This window comes from Scyliorhinus torazame, chromosome 9 (assembly GCF_047496885.1).
Source record: "Scyliorhinus torazame isolate Kashiwa2021f chromosome 9, sScyTor2.1, whole genome shotgun sequence".
Classification (NCBI taxonomy): domain Eukaryota; kingdom Metazoa; phylum Chordata; class Chondrichthyes; order Carcharhiniformes; family Scyliorhinidae; genus Scyliorhinus; species Scyliorhinus torazame.
In genome coordinates, this window is record NC_092715.1 from 19,291,575 (window position 1) to 19,308,437 (window position 16,863).

Genomic DNA, 16,863 nt, shown 5'->3' on the forward strand with positions numbered 1-16,863 from the left:
TCCACCTATTCTGCACATCTGGTTGTGGGGGTGAGACAGACGCAGACACGGGGAGAATGTGCAAACCGGCAGGACTGAACCCGCGTCCTCGGCGCCGTGAGAGAGCAGTGCTAACCACTGCACCAATGTGCTGCCCTCCACCTGAAAACATTATGGTCGCACAGAGGTCAGCATTGTTGCTTCACAGCTCCAGGGTCCCAGGTTCGATTCCCTGCTGGGTCACTGTCTGTGCGGAGTCTGCACGTTCTCCCCGCGTCTGCGTGGGTTTCCTCCGGGCGCTCCGGTTTCCCCCCACAGTCCAAAGACGTGCAGGTTAGGTGGATTGGACATTCTGAATTCTCCCTCTGTGTATCCGAACAGGCGCCGGAATGTGACGACTAGGGGATTTTCACAGTGACTTTATTGCAGTGTTAATATAAGCCTACTTGTGACACTAATAAAGATTATTATTATAAATAGGAATGTTTGGCTGCTCTTCTTTAAGGCTGTAATAGCCATGATATCATACTTTTAAGTATGTGCTGTTCCCTCTTCTCACCTGCCTGATTCACTAGAGGCTCCTTGCCCTGAAGCTCGTACCGATAATCATTGGACAACTCTGTTGTCTATTTCCCAGCTTTTGTTTCCTCCACCTTCCATGCTCACTTAGGAATTTCCATTTCCAGACTTGCTTCTCTTCCTTCAGAATCTATGTTCAGGTTCCCAAGCCCATGTCAAGCTATTGTAGACGCTCCACAACAGCACGAGCAAGGCCTCCCTGCGAAGATATTGGTCGCTGTGCCATTAGGGCACAGCCCGTCCGGCCAGAACTGTTCCCAATGTCCAGGTTCTCCTGGACAAGCCCTAACTCCTGCACCATCTCTGCAGTCATGCATTCACCGACCCTATCATCTGTACTCACCAGTGCGTCACACTGCAAGTGCCGCAGAATCACAGAACTGTTACAGAGCAAAAGAAGGCCATTCGGCCCATCGTGTCCGAACCGGCTCTCCGAACAAGCAACGTGACTTAGTGCCATTCCCCTACCTTTTCCCCGAACCCCTGCCCAATGCCCTCTTAAACGCCCCGATTGAACTCCCCACCACTACACATCCAGACCATGCATTCCAGACGCCAACCACTCGCTGGGTGAAGAAGACTCTCCTTTTGCAAATCACTTTAAAATTGCGCCCTCTCTTTCTCGATCCTTTAACGAGAAGGCACAGTATCTCCCCGTCTTCTCTGTCCAGCCCCCCTCGCGATTTCAAACATCTCTATCCAATCTGGAGATTACCATTGCCTTGCTTCCTGAACTCCGACTGCCGGGGTTCATCCCACTTTCAGGCAATGGCAATGGTCCAGATGTGGACCTCTGGCTGTTCAGCCTCCCCCCCGCCACACTCCAGTCTTCGTCCTTGATCCTGGCACCAATAAGGCACCATACCATTATTGAGTCATGCCCGTACCAGCCTCCCCAAACAGGCGCCGGAATGTGGCGACTAGGGGCTTTTCACAGTAACTTCATTTGTGACAATAAGTGATTTTCATTTCATTTCATGCCTGCGGCTGTAGGAACACATCAGTGTTCCTCCAGCCATCAAATTCCCGACTACTATTGCTTTCCCAATCTTCTACTGGCCCTCCTGTACGGCTCATCCCGGCTTATTGACTGGGCTGCGTTCACACTGCTCAGGGATCCCATTGCTCTCGGCAGTATTTAGAAGTGAACCACAGGAATACTCAGGGTCTCTTGTGCTGAAGGAGAGTCAGAGGAACTGGAAACGATCACTCTGTTTCTTGCTCCACACACGCTGCCAGGCACCCTGAGTATGGTCAGCACTTTCTGCTTTTTATTTCAGATTTTCCACACCTGCAGTACTTTGCTTTTACCTCCTGTGCTACCTGCCGGGTCTTACCTGACAGTCCCAGCAGTCCCCCTCTGCCTACATACCCTTCAACTGTGAGGCGACCACGTCAGAATTATGCTACACAGTGAACTCCAGTCCCTGCTCAACGTCTGAAACCCAGATCACGTGTTCCTTCAGCTGACACTTCCTGTACATGTGGTTGTGGTTTGACTTGGTGTGGTGCTGAGATTTTATTATCTCTGTGAGGTTATACTCGATTTGGTGTGTGAGTATTTGTGCATTGTTGTGTTGGGTTGGATTGGATTGGATTTGTTTATTGTCACATGTACCGAGGTACAGTGAAAAGTATTTTTCTGCGAGCAGCTCAACAGATCATTAAGTACATGAGAAGAAGATGGGCAGCACGGTAGCATTGTGGATGGCACAATTGCTTCACAGCTCCAGGGTCCCAGGTTCGATTCCGGCTTGGGTCACTGTCTGTGCGGAGTCTGCACGTTCTCCCCGTGTGTGCGTGGGTTTACTCCGAGTGCTCCGGTTTCCTCCCACAGTCCAAAGATGTGCAGGTTAGGTGGATTGGCCATGATAAATTGCCCTTAGTGCCCAAAATTGCCCTTAGTGTTGGGTGGGGTTACTGGGTTATGGGGATAGGGTGGAGGTGTTGACCTTGGGTAGGGTGCTCTTTCCAAGAGCCGGTGCAGACTCGATGGGCCAAATGGCCTCCTTCTGCACTGTAAATTCTATGAAAAAAGGGAATAAAAGAAAATACATAATAGGGCAACACAACATATACAATGTAACTACAAAAGCACTGGCATCGGATGAAGCATACAGGGTGTAGTGTCAATGAAATCAGTCCATAAGAGGGTCATTTAGGAGTCTGGTGACAGTGGGGAAGAAGCTGTTTTTGAGTCTGTTCGTGCGTGTTCTCAGACTTCTGTATCTCCTGCCCGATGGAAGAAGTTGGAAGAGTGAGTAAGCCGGGTGGGAGGGATCTTTGATTATACTGCCCGCTTTCCCCAGGCAGCGGGAGGTGTAGATGGAGTCAATGGATGGGAGGCAGGTTTGTGTGATGGACTGGGTGGTGTTCACGACTCTTTGAAGTTTCTTGCGGTCCTGGGCCGAGCAGTTGCCATACCAGGCTGTGATGCAGCCAGATAGGATGCTTTCTATGGTGCATCTGTAAAAGTTGGTAAGGGTTAATGTGGACATGCCGAACTTCCTTAGTTTCCTGAGGAAGTATAGGTGCTGTTGTGCTTTCTTGGTGGTAGCGTCGACGTGGGTGGACCAGGACAGATTTTTGGAGATGTGCACCCCTAGGAATTTGAAACTGCGTACCATCTCCACCTCGGCCCCGTTGATGCTGACAGGGGTGTGTACAGTACTTTGCTTCCTGAAGTCAATGACCAGCTCTTTAGTTTTGCTGTCATTGAGGGAGAGATTGGTGTCGCTACACCACTCCACTAGGTTCTCTATCTCCCTCCTGTATTCGGACTCGTCGTTATTCGAGATCCAGCCCACTATGGTCGTATCGTCAGCAAACTTGTAGATGGAGTTGGAACCAAGTTTTGCCACGCAGTCGTGTGTGTACAGGGAGTAGAGTAGGGGGCTAAGTACGCAGCCTTGCGGGGCGCCGGTGTTGAGGACTATTGTGGAGGAGGTGTTGTTGTTCATTCTTACTGATTGTGGTCTGTTGGTCAGAAAATCGAGAATCCAGTTGCAGAGTGGGGAGCCAAGTCCTAGGTTTTGGAGCTTTGATATGAGCTTGGCTGGGATTATGGTGTTGAAGGCGGAGCTGTAGTCAATAAATAGGAGTCTAATGTAGGAGTCCTTGTTTTTGAGATGCTCTAGGGATGAGTGTAGGGCCAGGGAAATGGTGTCTGATGTGGACCGGTTGCAGCGGTATGTGAATTGCAGTGGATCAAGGCATTCTGGGAGTATGGAGGTGATGCGCTTCATGATCAACCTCTCGAAGCACTTCATTACAAATGAGAGGGGCGATATTGTTGGAGAGGACAGTGTGAAACAGATTGGTAAGCTCGAGGAAATACTTGTTAGGAAGGAAGATGTGTTGGGCATTTTGAAAAACTTGAGGATAGACAAGTCCCCCGGGCCTGACGGGATATATCCAAGGATTCTATGGGAAGCAAGAGATGAAATTGCAGAGCCGTTGGCAATGATCTTTTCGTCCTCACTGTCAACAGGGGTGGTACCAGGGGATTGGAGAGTGGCGAATGTCGTGCCCCTGTTCAAAAAAGGGACTAGGGATAACCCTGGGAATTACAGGCCAGTTAGTCTTACTTCGGTGGTAGGCAAAGTAATGGAAAGGGTACTGAAGGATAGGATTTCTGAGCATCTGGAAAGACACTGCTTGATTAGGGACAGTCAGCACGGATTTGTGAGGGGTAGGTCTTGCCTTACAAATCTAGGGGTAGGTCTTGCCTTACAAATCTTATTGAATTCTTTGGGGAGGTGACCAAGCATGTGGATGAAGGTAAAGCAGTGGATGTAGTGTACATGGATTTTAGTAAGGCATTTGATAAAGTTCCCCATGGTAGGCTTATGCAGAAAGTAAGGAGGCATGGGATAGTGGGAAATTTGGCCAGTTGGATAACAAACTGGCTAACCGATAGAAGTCAGAGAGTGGTGGTGGATGGCAAATATTCAGCCTGGATCCCAGTTACCAGTGGCGTACCGCAGGGATCAGTTCTGGGTCCTCTGCTGTTTGTGATTTTCATTAATGACTTGGATGAGGGAGTTGAAGGGTGGGTCAGTAAATTTGCAGATGATACGAAGATTGGTGGAGTTGTGGATAGTAAGGAGGGCTGTTGTCGGCTGCAAAGAGACATAGATAGGATGCAGAGCTGGGCTGAGAAGTGGCAGATGGAGTTTAACCCTGAAAAGTGTGAGGTTGTCCATTTTGGAAGGACAAATATGAATGCGGAATACAGGGTTAACGGTAGAGTTCTTGGCAATGTGGAGGAGCAGAGAGATCTTGGGGTCTATGTTCATACATCTTTGAAAGTTGCCACTCAAGTGGATAGAGCTGTGAAGAAGGCCTATGGTGTGCTCGCGTTCATTAACAGAGGGATTGAATTTAAGAGCCGTGAGGTGATGATGCAGCTGTACAAAACTTTGGTAAGGCCACATTTGGAGTACTGTGTACAGTTCTGGTCGCCTCATTTTAGGAAGGATGTGGAAGCTTTGGAAAAGGTGCAAAGAAGATTTACCAGGATGTTGCCTGGAATGGAGAGTAGGTCTTACGAGGAAAGGTTGAGGGTGCTAGGCCTTTTCTCATTAGAACGGAGAAGGATGAGGGGCGACTTGATAGAGGTTTATAAGATGATCAGGGGAATAGATAGAGTAGACAGTCAGAGACTTTTTCCCCGGCTGGAACAAACCATTACAAGGGGACATAAATTTAAGGTGAAAGGTGGAAGATATAGGAGGGATATCAGAGGTAGGTTCTTTACCCAGAGAGTAGTGGGGGCATGGAATGCACTGCCTGTGGAAGTAGTTGAGTCGGAAACATTAGGGACCTTCAAGCAGCTATTGGATAGGTACATGGATTACGGTTAAATGATATAGTGTAGATTTATTTGTTCTCAAGGGCAGCACGGTAGCATTGTGGATAGCACAATTGCTTCACAGCTCCAGGGTCCCAGGTTCGATTCCGGCTTGGGTCACTGACTGTGCGGAGTCTGCACGTCCTCCCCGTGTCTGCGTGGGTTTCCTCCGGGTGCTCCGGTTTCCTCCCACAATCCAAAGATGTGCAGGTTAGGTGAATTGGCCAATGATAAATTGCCCTTAATGTCCAAATTGCCCTTGGTGTTGGGTGAAGGTGTTGAGTTTGGGGAGGGTGCTCTTTCCAAGAGCCGGTGCAGACTCAAAGGGCCGAATGGCCTCCTTCTGCACTATAAATTCAATGATAATCTATGATTAATCTAGGACAAAGGTTCGGCACAACATCGTGGGCCGAAGGGCCTGTTCTGTGCTGTATTTTCTATGTTCTATGTTTATTACGACTGAAGTCAGGGCCACTGGTCGGTTGTCATTGAGGCACGTTGCCTGGTTCTTCTTTGGTACCGGTATGATGGTGGTCTTCTTGAAGCAGGTGGGGACCTTGGAGTGGAGTAGGGACAGGTTAAAGATGTCCGTGAATACCTCTGCCAGCTGGTCCGCGCAGGCTCTGAGTGCACAACCAGGGATCCCGTCTGGGCCCGTCGCCTTCCGAGGGTTCACTTTCAGGAAAGCCAATCTGACTTCGGAAGCTGTGATGGTGGGTTTGGGTGAATTATTGGCTGCTGGGGCACTCGCCAGCGGATTGTTGGTTACCTGCTCGAACCGAGCATAGAATGCATTGAGTTCATCGGGGAGGGGTGCGCTGCTGCCAGAGATACTGTTCGGCTTCGCTTTGTAGCCCGTTATCTTGTTTAGTCCTTGCCACAACTGCCGAGAGTCTGTCTGTGACTCTAGCTTGGTTTGATATTCTCTCTTGGCATTCCGGGTGGCTTTGCGGAGGTCGTACCTGGATTTCTTGTATAGGTCAGGGTCGTCTGCTTTGAACGCCTCAGATCTGTCCTTCAGTAGGGAGTCAATCTCGCGATTGAGCCATGGTTTCCGGTTGGGGAACGTACGTACTGCTTTCTTTGGCACGCAGTCGTCCACACGTTTGCTGATGAAGTCTGTGACGGTGGTGGCATACTCATTTAAGTTGGTCGCTGAGTTCTTAAATATGGACCAGTCCACTGTCTCTAAGCAGTCACATAAGAGCTCTTCTGTCTCCTCGGACCAGCACTGTACAACCTTCTTAGCTGGATTCTCCCGCTTGAGTTTCTGCTTGTATGCCGGGAGAAGGAGCACCGTCTTATGGTCTGATTTCCCAAAGTGTGGTCGGGGGATGGATCGCCCTTCCATCCCTTCCATAGGCACCCTTGATTTCTGAGTAGCAGTGGTCAAGAGTGTTGTCGCCCCTGGTGGGACAGGAGATGTGCTGGTGGAATTTTGGCAGTACACCCTTGAGGTTGGCCTTGTTGAAGTCTCCGGCCACGATGAACAAGGCCTCCGGGTGTTCTGTTTCGTAGTTCTTTATAACTTTATAGTTCGTCCAGCGCCTTTCTCACTTCTGCCTGGGGTGGGATGTAGACCGCTGTGATAATGGCTGAAGTGAACTCACGTGGAAGATAGTATGGGCGGCACTTCACGATCAGGTATTCCAGGTCTGGGAGCAGTAGGTCGCCAGAGTCGCCACATCCAAGCACCAGGAGGAGTTGATGAGGAGGCAAACCCCTCCACCCTTCTCTTTGCCTGATGACGCGGTGCGGTCCGCCAGGTGAATCGAGAAGCCTTCCGGTTGTATGGCACAGTCCGGTGAGGCAGGGGTGAGCCATGTCTCTGTGAAACAGAGCACACAGCAGTCTCTTACTTCCCTCTGAGAGGTAAGTCTGGCGTTAAGTTCATCCAGCTTGTTTTCGATCGCTTGGACGTTTGCCAGGAGTACGCTGGGGAGCAGGGTCTTGAAACCGCGTTGCTTCAGTCTAACCTGCAGACCGCTGCGTTTCCCTCGCTTCCTCGGTCGGCGGCTGCTGCTGGATGATCCTGGGATCCGATGGGAGATGTCAGCTCTTGTGGAAGGTAGGTGGTTGCGTCTGGCGGGGTCCAGGGCACTGGAGGGGACCAGGGCGCTGTCTACGTATCTGGGGTCACGTCTGGCAGGGTCCCGGGCGCAGGTTGAGGTAGAGGGGTTGCTAGAGGGACATGTTTGTGGTCTGGATGGGTCCCGGCATTCTGAGGGCACGGGAATACCTTGCAGCCTGTTCGGGTCCTCGTGCGCGGTCTCCGCCGTTTCGGGGGTCCTGGGTCGGGGCATCCTGAGGCAGGTTGGGCTGGGTCCCGTGGTCTGTTCCCTCCCTGGGCGCTCCTGGGGTCGGATCTTGAAGTAGGCCCGGTCAAGCCTCCACGTGGATTTTTCTTTCTTCCATCACCAGGGAGGTCGGGTCGCTGGGCGGGTCTCTCGGGGTCGGGTCGCTGGGCGGGTCTCTCGGGGTCGCGTTGGGCCGGGTCTTGCTGTCGGGGGTCGGGTCAGGAGCTCCGGGGACTGGGCAAGGCGATCCGGGGGCTGGCGTTGGTAGGCCGGGTTTGGAGCTCCGAGGTTCGGGTTGGCTCCAAATCGAGGTTGGGGCTTCACTTCCGGTTTGGGCCCTATCTGTGGGTGTAGGACATATCTATGAGGCTGTAATGGAATTATTGGTGGAGGCCTGCTGTTCTTGTCTGTGCGTTTGTGCTGTGACTGTATATTTTGCTGGGTCTGTGTGTGCGTTTGTACTGTGATCTGTATGTGGGTTTGTGCTGGGACTGTGTACATCTTTGTGCTGGGACTGTGTATGTGTTTGTCCTGCAAACTCTGTGTGGGTTTATGCTTGTCAGTGTGTATAGGTTTGATTCACCTAACAGCACGTCTTTCGGGACTTGTGGGAGGAAACCGGAGCACCCGGAGGAAACCCACGCAGACGCGGGGAGAACTTGCAGACTCCGCACAGACAGTGACCCAAGCCGGGAATCGAACGCGGGACCCTGGCGCTGTGAAGCAACAGTGCTAACCACTGTGCTACCACTGCATGTATACCGTGTGTGTACCGTGCATACAATGAACAGCAGGACGCTAGGAAGTACAGAGGACCGGAGGGACCATGTGATGCATGTCCATAGATCCCCATATTTGAGGAGGCAACCCACCTGGTTCACTCATGTCCTTTAGGGAAGGAACTTACCTGGTCTGGCCTCCATGTGACTCCAGACCCACACAACAATTAAATGTCCCCAGTAAGGGGCAGCAAATGCTGGCCCAGCCACACCCCAGGAATGAATAAAGGAAAGAAATGCCAGGGTTTTGTGCTGGTACAGTGTCTGGCCTGGGGACTTTTCCAGAGTGAAACTGGGTGTTTCGCATTCTTCCACATTTCACACAAACCGAACCAAATCCCAACCACAATGCGGTCGATGATAAAACTGTTCTGATTGCGGAAAAATCCCCCAGAGCTGAGGGCAAGGAGCAACATTCAGAGTGAGGAAGATCAAGACTCCACTCTGACTGTCTGTTGAACAGGAATCCGGCGTTTAATCTCTTGTCCTTCAGTGGCTTTCATTTGAAATGAACTCATTTGCAAAGTAGGTTAATTTCAAGCGGTGTATCGCAGCTGGGAAACTGACTCAGAGAGACATCCCCAGCAATGTGACAATTTCCCCATCCCCCCCCCCCTCCAGCCATTGGCTACCTGCACCCGGCCAGCGCTGTCACTCAGAGCAGCCGGAGCGCCGATTGGGCCATCCAGCTGTCACTCAGAGACAGGGGCGTGTCTGCGGAGGCGGAGAGTTGGGCAAGTTTGCCGAGCGCCCCAGGAGCAGCGGGAGGAATACTTTACGCAGCCCAGTCTGCATTTCAGGTTGTGCCGGGATCTGTGTGAGAGGGTTTGTGCTGGGATCTGTGTGAGAACGTTTGTGCTGGGATCTGTGTGTGGGTTTGTGCTGGGATCTGTGTTTGTGGGTTTGTGCTGGGATCTGTGAGTGTGTGTGGGTTTGTGCTGGGATTGTGTGTGTGGGTTTGTGCTGGGATTGTGTGTGTGGGTTTGTGCTGGGATCTGTGTGTGTGGGTTTGTGCTGGGATCTGTGTGAGAGGGTTTGTGCTGGGATCTGTGTGTGAGAGTGTTTGTGCTGGGATCTGTGTGTGGGTTTGTGCTGGGAACTGTGTGTGAGAGTGTTTGTGCTGGGATCTGTGTGTGGGTTTGTGCTGGGATCTGTGTGTGTGGGTTTGTGCTGGGGTTTGTGTGTGTGTGGGTTTGTGCTGCGATCTGTGTGTGTGGGTTTGTGCTGGGATCTGTGTGTGTGGGTTTGTGCTGGGATCTGTGGGTGGGTTGTGCTGGGATCTGTGTGTGGGGGGGTTTGTGCTGGGACCTGTGTGTGGGTTTGTGCTGGGATCTGTGTGTTTGTGCTGGGACCTGTGTGTGGGTTGTGCAGGGACCTGTGTGTGGATTTGTGCTGGGATCTGTGTGTGGGTTTGTGCTGGGATTTGTGTGTGGGTTTGTGCTGGGAACTATGGGGTTGTGCTGGATCTGTGTGTGGGTTTGTGCTGGGAACTGTGTGAGAGGGTTTGTGCTGGGATCTGTGTGTGGGGGTTTGTGCTCTGATCTGTGTGTGGGGGTTTGTGCTGGAGTCTGTGTGAGAGGGTTTGTGCTCGGATCTGTGTGAGAGGGTTTGTGCTGGTATCTGTGTGTGTGTGGGTTTGTGCTGGGATCTGTGTGTGTGTGGGATCTGTGTGTGGGTGTTTGTGCTGGGATCTGTTTGTGTGGGTTTGTGCTGGGATCTGTGTGTGGGGGTTTGTGCTGGGGTTTGTGTGTGTGTGGGTTTGTGCTGCGATCTGTGTGTGTGTGGGTTTGTGCTGGGATCTGTGTGTGTGTGGGTTTGTGCTGGGACCTGTGTGTCTGGGTTTGTGCTGGGATCTACGTGTGCATTTGTGTTGGGACTGTGTGTATGGGTTTATGCTGGGACTGTGTACATCTTTGTGCTGGGACTGTGTATGTGTTTGTCCTGCAAACTCTGTGTGGGTTTATGCTTGTCAGTGTGTATAGGTTTGATTCACCTAACGGGACTTGTGGGAGGAAACCGGAGCACCCGGAGGAAACCCACGCAGACACGGGGAGAACGTGCAGACTCCGCACAGACAGTGACCCAAGCCGGGAATCGAACCCGGGACCCTGGCGCTGTGAAGCAACAGTGCTAACCACTGTGCTACCACTGCATGTATACCGTGTGTGTACCGTGCATACAATGAACAGCAGGATGCTAGGAAGTACAGCGGACCGGAGGGACCATGTGATGCATGTCCATAGATCCCCATATTTGAGGAGGCAACCCACCTGGGTCACTCATGTCCTTTAGGGAAGGAACTTACCTGGTCTGGCCTCCATGTGACTCCAGACCCACACAACAATTAAATGTCCCCAGTAAGGGGCAGCAAATGCTGGCCCAGCCACACCCCAGGAATGAATAAAGGAAAGAAATGCCAGGGTTTTGTGCTGGTACAGTATTTGGCCTGGGGACTTTTCCAGAGTGAAACTGGGTGTTTAGCATTCTTCCACATTTCACACAAACCGAACAAATCCCAACAACAATGCGGTCGATGATAAAACTGTTCTGATTGCGGAAAAATCCCCCAGATCTGAGGGCAAGGAGCAACCTTCAGAGTGAGGAAGATCAAGACTCCACTCTGACTGTCTGATTGAACAGGAATCCGGCGTTTAATCTCTTGTCCTTCAGTGGCTTTCATTTGAAATGAACTCATTTGCAAAGTAGGTTAATTTCAAGCGGTGTATCGCAGCTGGGAAACTGACTCAGAGAGACATCCCCAGCAATGTGACAATTTCCCCATCCAGCCCCCCCCCCCCTCCAGCCATTGGCTGCCTGCACCCGGCCAGCGCTGTCACTCAGAGCAGCCGGAGCGCCGATTGGGCCATCCAGCTGTCACTCAGAGACAGGGGCGTGTCTGCGGAGGCGGAGAGTTGGGCAAGTTTGCCGAGCGCCCCAGGAGCAGCGGGAGGAATACTTTACGCAGCCCAGTCTGCATTTCAGGTTGTGCCGGGATCTGTGTTTGTGTGTGTGGTGTTGTGCTGGGATCCGTGTGTGTGGGTTTGTGCTGGGATCTGTGAGTGTGTGTGGGTTTGTGCTGGGATTGTGTGTGTGGATTTGTGCTGGGATCTGTGTGGGATTGTGCTGGGATCTGTGTGGTGGGTTGTGCTGGGACCTGTGTGTGGGTTTGTGCTGGGATCTGTGTGTTTGTGCTGGGACCTGTGTGTGGGTTGTGCAGGGGGACCTGTGTGTGGATTTGTGCTGGGATCTGTGTGTGGGTTTGTGCTGGGATTTGTGTGTGGGTTTGTGCTGGGAACTATGGGGTTGTGCTGGATCTGTGTGTGGGTTTGTGCTGGGAACTGTGTGAGAGGGTTTGTGCTGGGATCTGTGTGTGGGGGTTTGTGCTCTGATCTGTGTGTGTGTTTGTGCTGGGATCGGTGTGTGGGGGTTTGTGCTGGAGTCTGTGTGAGAGGGTTTGTGCTGGGATCTGTGTGTGTGTGGGGGGGTTTGTGCTGGGATCTGTGTGTGTGTGGAGTTGTGCTGGGATCTGTGTGTGATGGGTTTGTGCTGGGATCTGTGTGTGTGGGTTTGTGCTGGGATCTGTGTGTGGGGGTTTATGCTGGGATCTGTGTGTGTGGGTTTGTGCTGGGATCTGTGTGAGAGGGTTTGTGCTGGGATCTGTGTGTGGGGTTGTGCTGGGATCTGTGTGTGGGGGTTTGTGCTGGGATATGTGTGTGTGGGTTTGTGCTGGGATCTGTGTGTGTGGGTTTGTGCTGGGATCTGTGTGTGTGGGTTTGTGCTGGGATCTGTGTGTTTGGGGGTTTGTGCTGGGATCTGTGTGTGGGTTTGTGCTGGGATCTGTGTGTGTGTGGGTTTGTGCTGGGATCTGTGTGTGTGGGTTTGTGCTGGGATCTGTGTGGGATTGTGCTGGGATCTGTGTGGTGGGTTGTGCTGGGACCTGTGTGTGGATTTGTGCTGGGATCTGTGTGTTTGTGCTGGGACCTGTGTGTGGGTTGTGCAGGGACCTGTGTGTGGATTTGTGCTGGGATCTGTGTGTGGGTTTGTGCTGGGATTTGTGTGTGGGTTTGTGCTGGGAACTATGGGGTTGTGCTGGATCTGTGTGTGGGTTTGTGCTGGGAACTGTGTGAGAGGGTTTGTGCTGGGATCTGTGTGTGGGGGTTTGTGCTGGATCTGTGTGTGGGTTTGTGCTGGGAACTGTGTGAGAGGGTTTGTGCTGGGATCTGTGTGTGGGGGTTTGTGCTCTGATCTGTGTGTGGGGGTTTGTGCTGGAGTCTGTGTGAGAGGGGTTGTGCTCGGATCTGTGTGTGTGTGTGGGGGTTTGTGCTGGGATCTGTGTGTGTGTGTGGAGTTGTGCTGGGATCTGTGTGTGATGGGTTTGTGCTGGGATCTGTGTGTGTGGGTTTGTGCTGGGATCTGTGTGTGGGGGTTTATGCTGGGATCTGTGTGTGTGGGTTTGTGCTGGGATCTGTGTGTGTGTGTGGGTTTGTGCTGGGATCTGTGTGAGAGGGTTTGTGCTGGGATCTGTGTGTGGGGTTGTGCTGGGATCTGTGTGTGTGGGTTTGTGCTGGGATCTGTGTGTGTGGGTTTGTGCTGGGATCTGTGTGTGTGGGTTTGTGCTGGGATCTGTGTGTGTGGGTTTGTGCTGGGATCTGTGTGTTTGGGGGTTTGTGCTGGGATCTGTGTGTGGGTTTGTGCTGGGATCTGTGTGTGTGTGGGTTTGTGCTGGGATCTGTGTGTGTGGGTTTGTGCTGGGATCTGTGTGTGGGGGTTTATGCTGGGATCTGTGTGTGTGGGTTTGTGCTGGGATCTGTGTGAGAGGGTTTGTGCTGGGATCTGTGTGTGGGGTTGTGCTGGGATCTGTGTGTGGGGGTTTGTGCTGGGATATGTGTGTGTGGGTTTGTGCTGGGATCTGTGTGTGTGGGTTTGTGCTGGGATCTGTGTGTGTGGGTTTGTGCTGGGATCTGTGTGTTTGGGGGTTTGTGCTGGGATCTGTGTGTGGGTTTGTGCTGGGATCTGTGTGTGTGTGGGTTTGTGCTGGGATCTGTGTGTGTGGGTTTGTGCTGGGATCTGTGTGGGATTGTGCTGGGATCTGTGTGGTGGGTTGTGCTGGGACCTGTGTGTGGGTTTGTGCTGGGATCTGTGTGTTTGTGCTGGGACCTGTGTGTGGGTTGTGCAGGGACCTGTGTGTGGATTTGTGCTGGGATCTGTGTGTGGGTTTGTGCTGGGATTTGTGTGTGGGTTTGTGCTGGGAACTATGGGGTTGTGCTGGATCTGTGTGTGGGTTTGTGCTGGGAACTGTGTGAGAGGGTTTGTGCTGGGATCTGTGTGTGGGGGTTTGTGCTGGGATCTGTGTGTGGGGGTTTGTGCTGGAATCTGTGTGTGTGGGTTTGTGCTGGGATCTGTGTGTGGGGGTTTGTGCTCGGACCTGTGTGTGGGGGTTTGTGCTGGGATCTGTGTGTGTGGGTTTGTGCTGGGATCTGTGTGTGTGTGAGTTTGTGCTGGGATCTGTGTGTGTGGGTTTGTGCTGGGATCTGTGTGTGGGGGTTTGTGCTGGGATCTGTGTGTGTGGGTTTGAGCTGGGATCTGTGTGTGTGGGTTTGTGCTGGGATCTGTGTTTGGGGGTTTGTGCTGGGATCTGTGTGTGGGTTTGTGCTGGGATCTGTGTGTTTGTGGGTTTGTGCTGGGATCCGTGTGTGTGGGTTTGTGCTGGGATCTGTGTGAGAGGTTTTGTGCTGGTATCTGTGTTTGTGGGTTTGTGCTGGGATCTGTGTGTGTGTGGGTTTGTGCTGGGATCTGTGTGTGGGGGTTTGTGCTGGAATCTGTGTGTGTGGGTTTGTGCTGGGATCTGTGTGTGTGTGGGTTTGTGCTGGGATCTGTGTGTGGGGGTTTGTGCTGGAATCTGTGTGTGTGGGTTTGTGCTGGGATCTGTGTGTGTCGGGTTTGTGCTGGGATCTACGTGTGCATTTGTGTTGGGACTGTGTGTATGGGTTTGTGCTGGGACTGTGTACATCTTTGTGCTGGGACTGTGTATGTTTTTGTCCTGCAAACTCTGTGTGGGTTTATGCTTGTCAATGTGTATAGGTTTGATTCACCTAACAGCACGTCTTTCGGGACTTGTGGGGGGGAACCGGAGCACACGGAGGAAACCCACGCACACACGGGGAGAACGCGCAGACTCCGCACAGACCGTGACCCAAGCCGGGAATCGAACCCGGGACCCTGGCGCTGTGAAGCAACAGTGCTAACCACTGTGCTGCCACTGCATGTATACCGTGCTGCCACTGCATGTGGGTTTGTGCTGGGATCTGTGTGTGTGGGTTTGTGCTGGGATCTGTGTGTGTGGGGTTTTGTGCTGGGATCTGTGTGTGTGGGTTTGTGCTGGGATCAGTGTGAGGGGGTTTGTGCTGGGATCTGTGTGTGTGTGGGTTTGTGCTGGGATCTGTGTGTGTGGGTTTGTGCTGGGATCTGTGTGTGGGTTTGTGCTGAGATCTGTGTGGGATTGGGTTTGTGCTGGGATCTGTGTGTGTGGGTTTGTGCTGAGATCTGTGTGTGTGTGGGTTTGTGCTGGGATCTGTGTGTGTGGGTTTGTGCTGGGATCTGTGTGTGTGGAGTTTGTGCTGGGATCTGTGTGCGTGGGGGTTTGTGCTGGGATCTGTGTGTGTGGGTTTGTGCTGGGATCTGTGTGTGTGTGGGTTTGTGCTGGGATCTGTGTGTGTGTGGGTTTGTGCTGGGATCTGTGTGTGTGGGTTTGTGCTGGGATCTGTGTGTGTGGGAGTTTGTGCTGGGATCTGTGTGTGAGAGGGTTTGTGCTGGGATCTGTGTGAGGGGGTTTGTGCTGGGATTTGTGTGTGTGGGTTTGTGCTGGGATCTGTGTGAGGGGGTTTGTGCTGGGATCTGTGTGAGGGGGTTTGTGCTGGGATCTGTGTGAGGGGGTTTGTGCTGGGATCTGTGTGTGTGGGTTTGTGCTGGGATCTGTGTGTGTGGGGTTTGTACTGGGATCTGTGTGTGTGGGTTTGTGCTGGGATCTGTGTGTGGGGGTTTGTGCTGGGATCTGTGTGTGTGGGTTTGTGCTGGGATCTGTGTGTGGGGGTTTGTGCTGGGATCTGTGTGTGTGGGGTTTGTGCTGGGATCTGTGTGTGTGGGTTTGTGCTGAGATCTGTGTGTGGGGGTTTGTGCTGGGATCTGTGTGTGTGGGTTTGTGCTGGGATCTGTGTGTGTGGGTTTGTGCTGGTATCTGTGTGTGTGGGTTTGTGCTGGGATCTGTGTGTGTGTGGGTTTGTGCTGGGATCTGTGTGTGTGGGTTTGTGCTGGGATCTGTGTGTGTGGGTTTGTGCTGGGATCTGTGTGTGTGGGTTTGTGCTGGGATCTGTGTGTGTGGGTTTGTGCTGGGATCTGTGTGTGTGTGGGTTTGTGCTGGGATCTGTGTGTGTGGGTTTGTGCTGGGATCTGTGTGTGTGTGGGTTTGTGCTGAGATCTGTGTGTGGGGGTTTGTGCTGGGATCTGTGTGTGGGGGTTTGTGCTGGGATCTGTGTGTGTGGGTTTGTGCTGGGATCTGTGTGTGAGAGGGTTTGTGCTGAGATCTGTGTGTGTGGGTTTGTGCTGCGATCTGTGTGTGTGGGAGTTTGTGCTGGGATCTGTGTGTGTGGGTTTGTGCTGGGATCTGTGTGTGTGGGTTTGTGCTGGGATCTGTGTGTGTGTGGGTTTGTGCTGGGATCTGTGTGTGTGTGGGTTTGTGCTGGGATCTGTGTGTGTGTGGGTTTGTGCTGGGATCTGTGTGTGTGGGTTTGTGCTGGGATCTGTGTGTGTGGGTTTGTGCTGGGATCTGTGTGTGGGGGTTTGTGCTGGGATCTGTGTGTGTGTGGGTTTGTGCTGGGATCTGTGTGTGTGGGGTTTGTGCTGGGATCTGTGTGTGTGTGGGTTTGTGCTGGGATCTGTGTGTGTGGGGTTTGTGCTGGGATCTGTGTGTGTGGGAGTTTGTGCTGGGATCTGTGTGTGTGGATTTGTGCTGGGATCTGTGTGTGTGGGGTTTGTGCTGGGATCTGTGTGTGTGGATTTGTGCTGGGATCTGTGTGTGGGGGGTTTGTGCTGGGATCTGTGTGTGTGTGGGTTTGTGCTGGGATCTGTGTGTGTGGAGTTTGTGCTGGGATCTGTGTGCGTGGGGGTTTGTGCTGGGATCTGTGTGTGTGGGTTTGTGCTGGGATCTGTGTGTGTGTGGGTTTGTGCTGGGATCTGTGTGTGGGGGTTTGTGCTGGGATCTGTGTGTGTGGGAGTTTGTGCTGGGATCTGTGTGTGTGGGTTTGTGCTGGGATCTGTGTGTGTGGGGTTTGTGCTGGGATCTGTGTGTGTGTGGGTTTGTGCTGGGATCTGTGTGTGTGGG

At 52.5% G+C, this 16,863-nt stretch overlaps 1 protein-coding gene across 1 annotated transcript in view; it reads left to right on the plus strand.

Moving 5' to 3' along the window:
• Nucleotides 1-11,391: 11,391 nt before the first annotated feature.
• Nucleotides 11,392-16,863, plus strand: part of LOC140429089 (beta-1,3-galactosyltransferase 5-like) — a 30,707-nt gene continuing 25,235 nt past the window's right edge. Inside the window, exon 1 of the mRNA XM_072515653.1 lies at nt 11,392-11,468. The gene's annotated coding sequence lies outside the window, so the exon portion shown is untranslated. The remainder of the gene's footprint in view (nt 11,469-16,863) is intronic.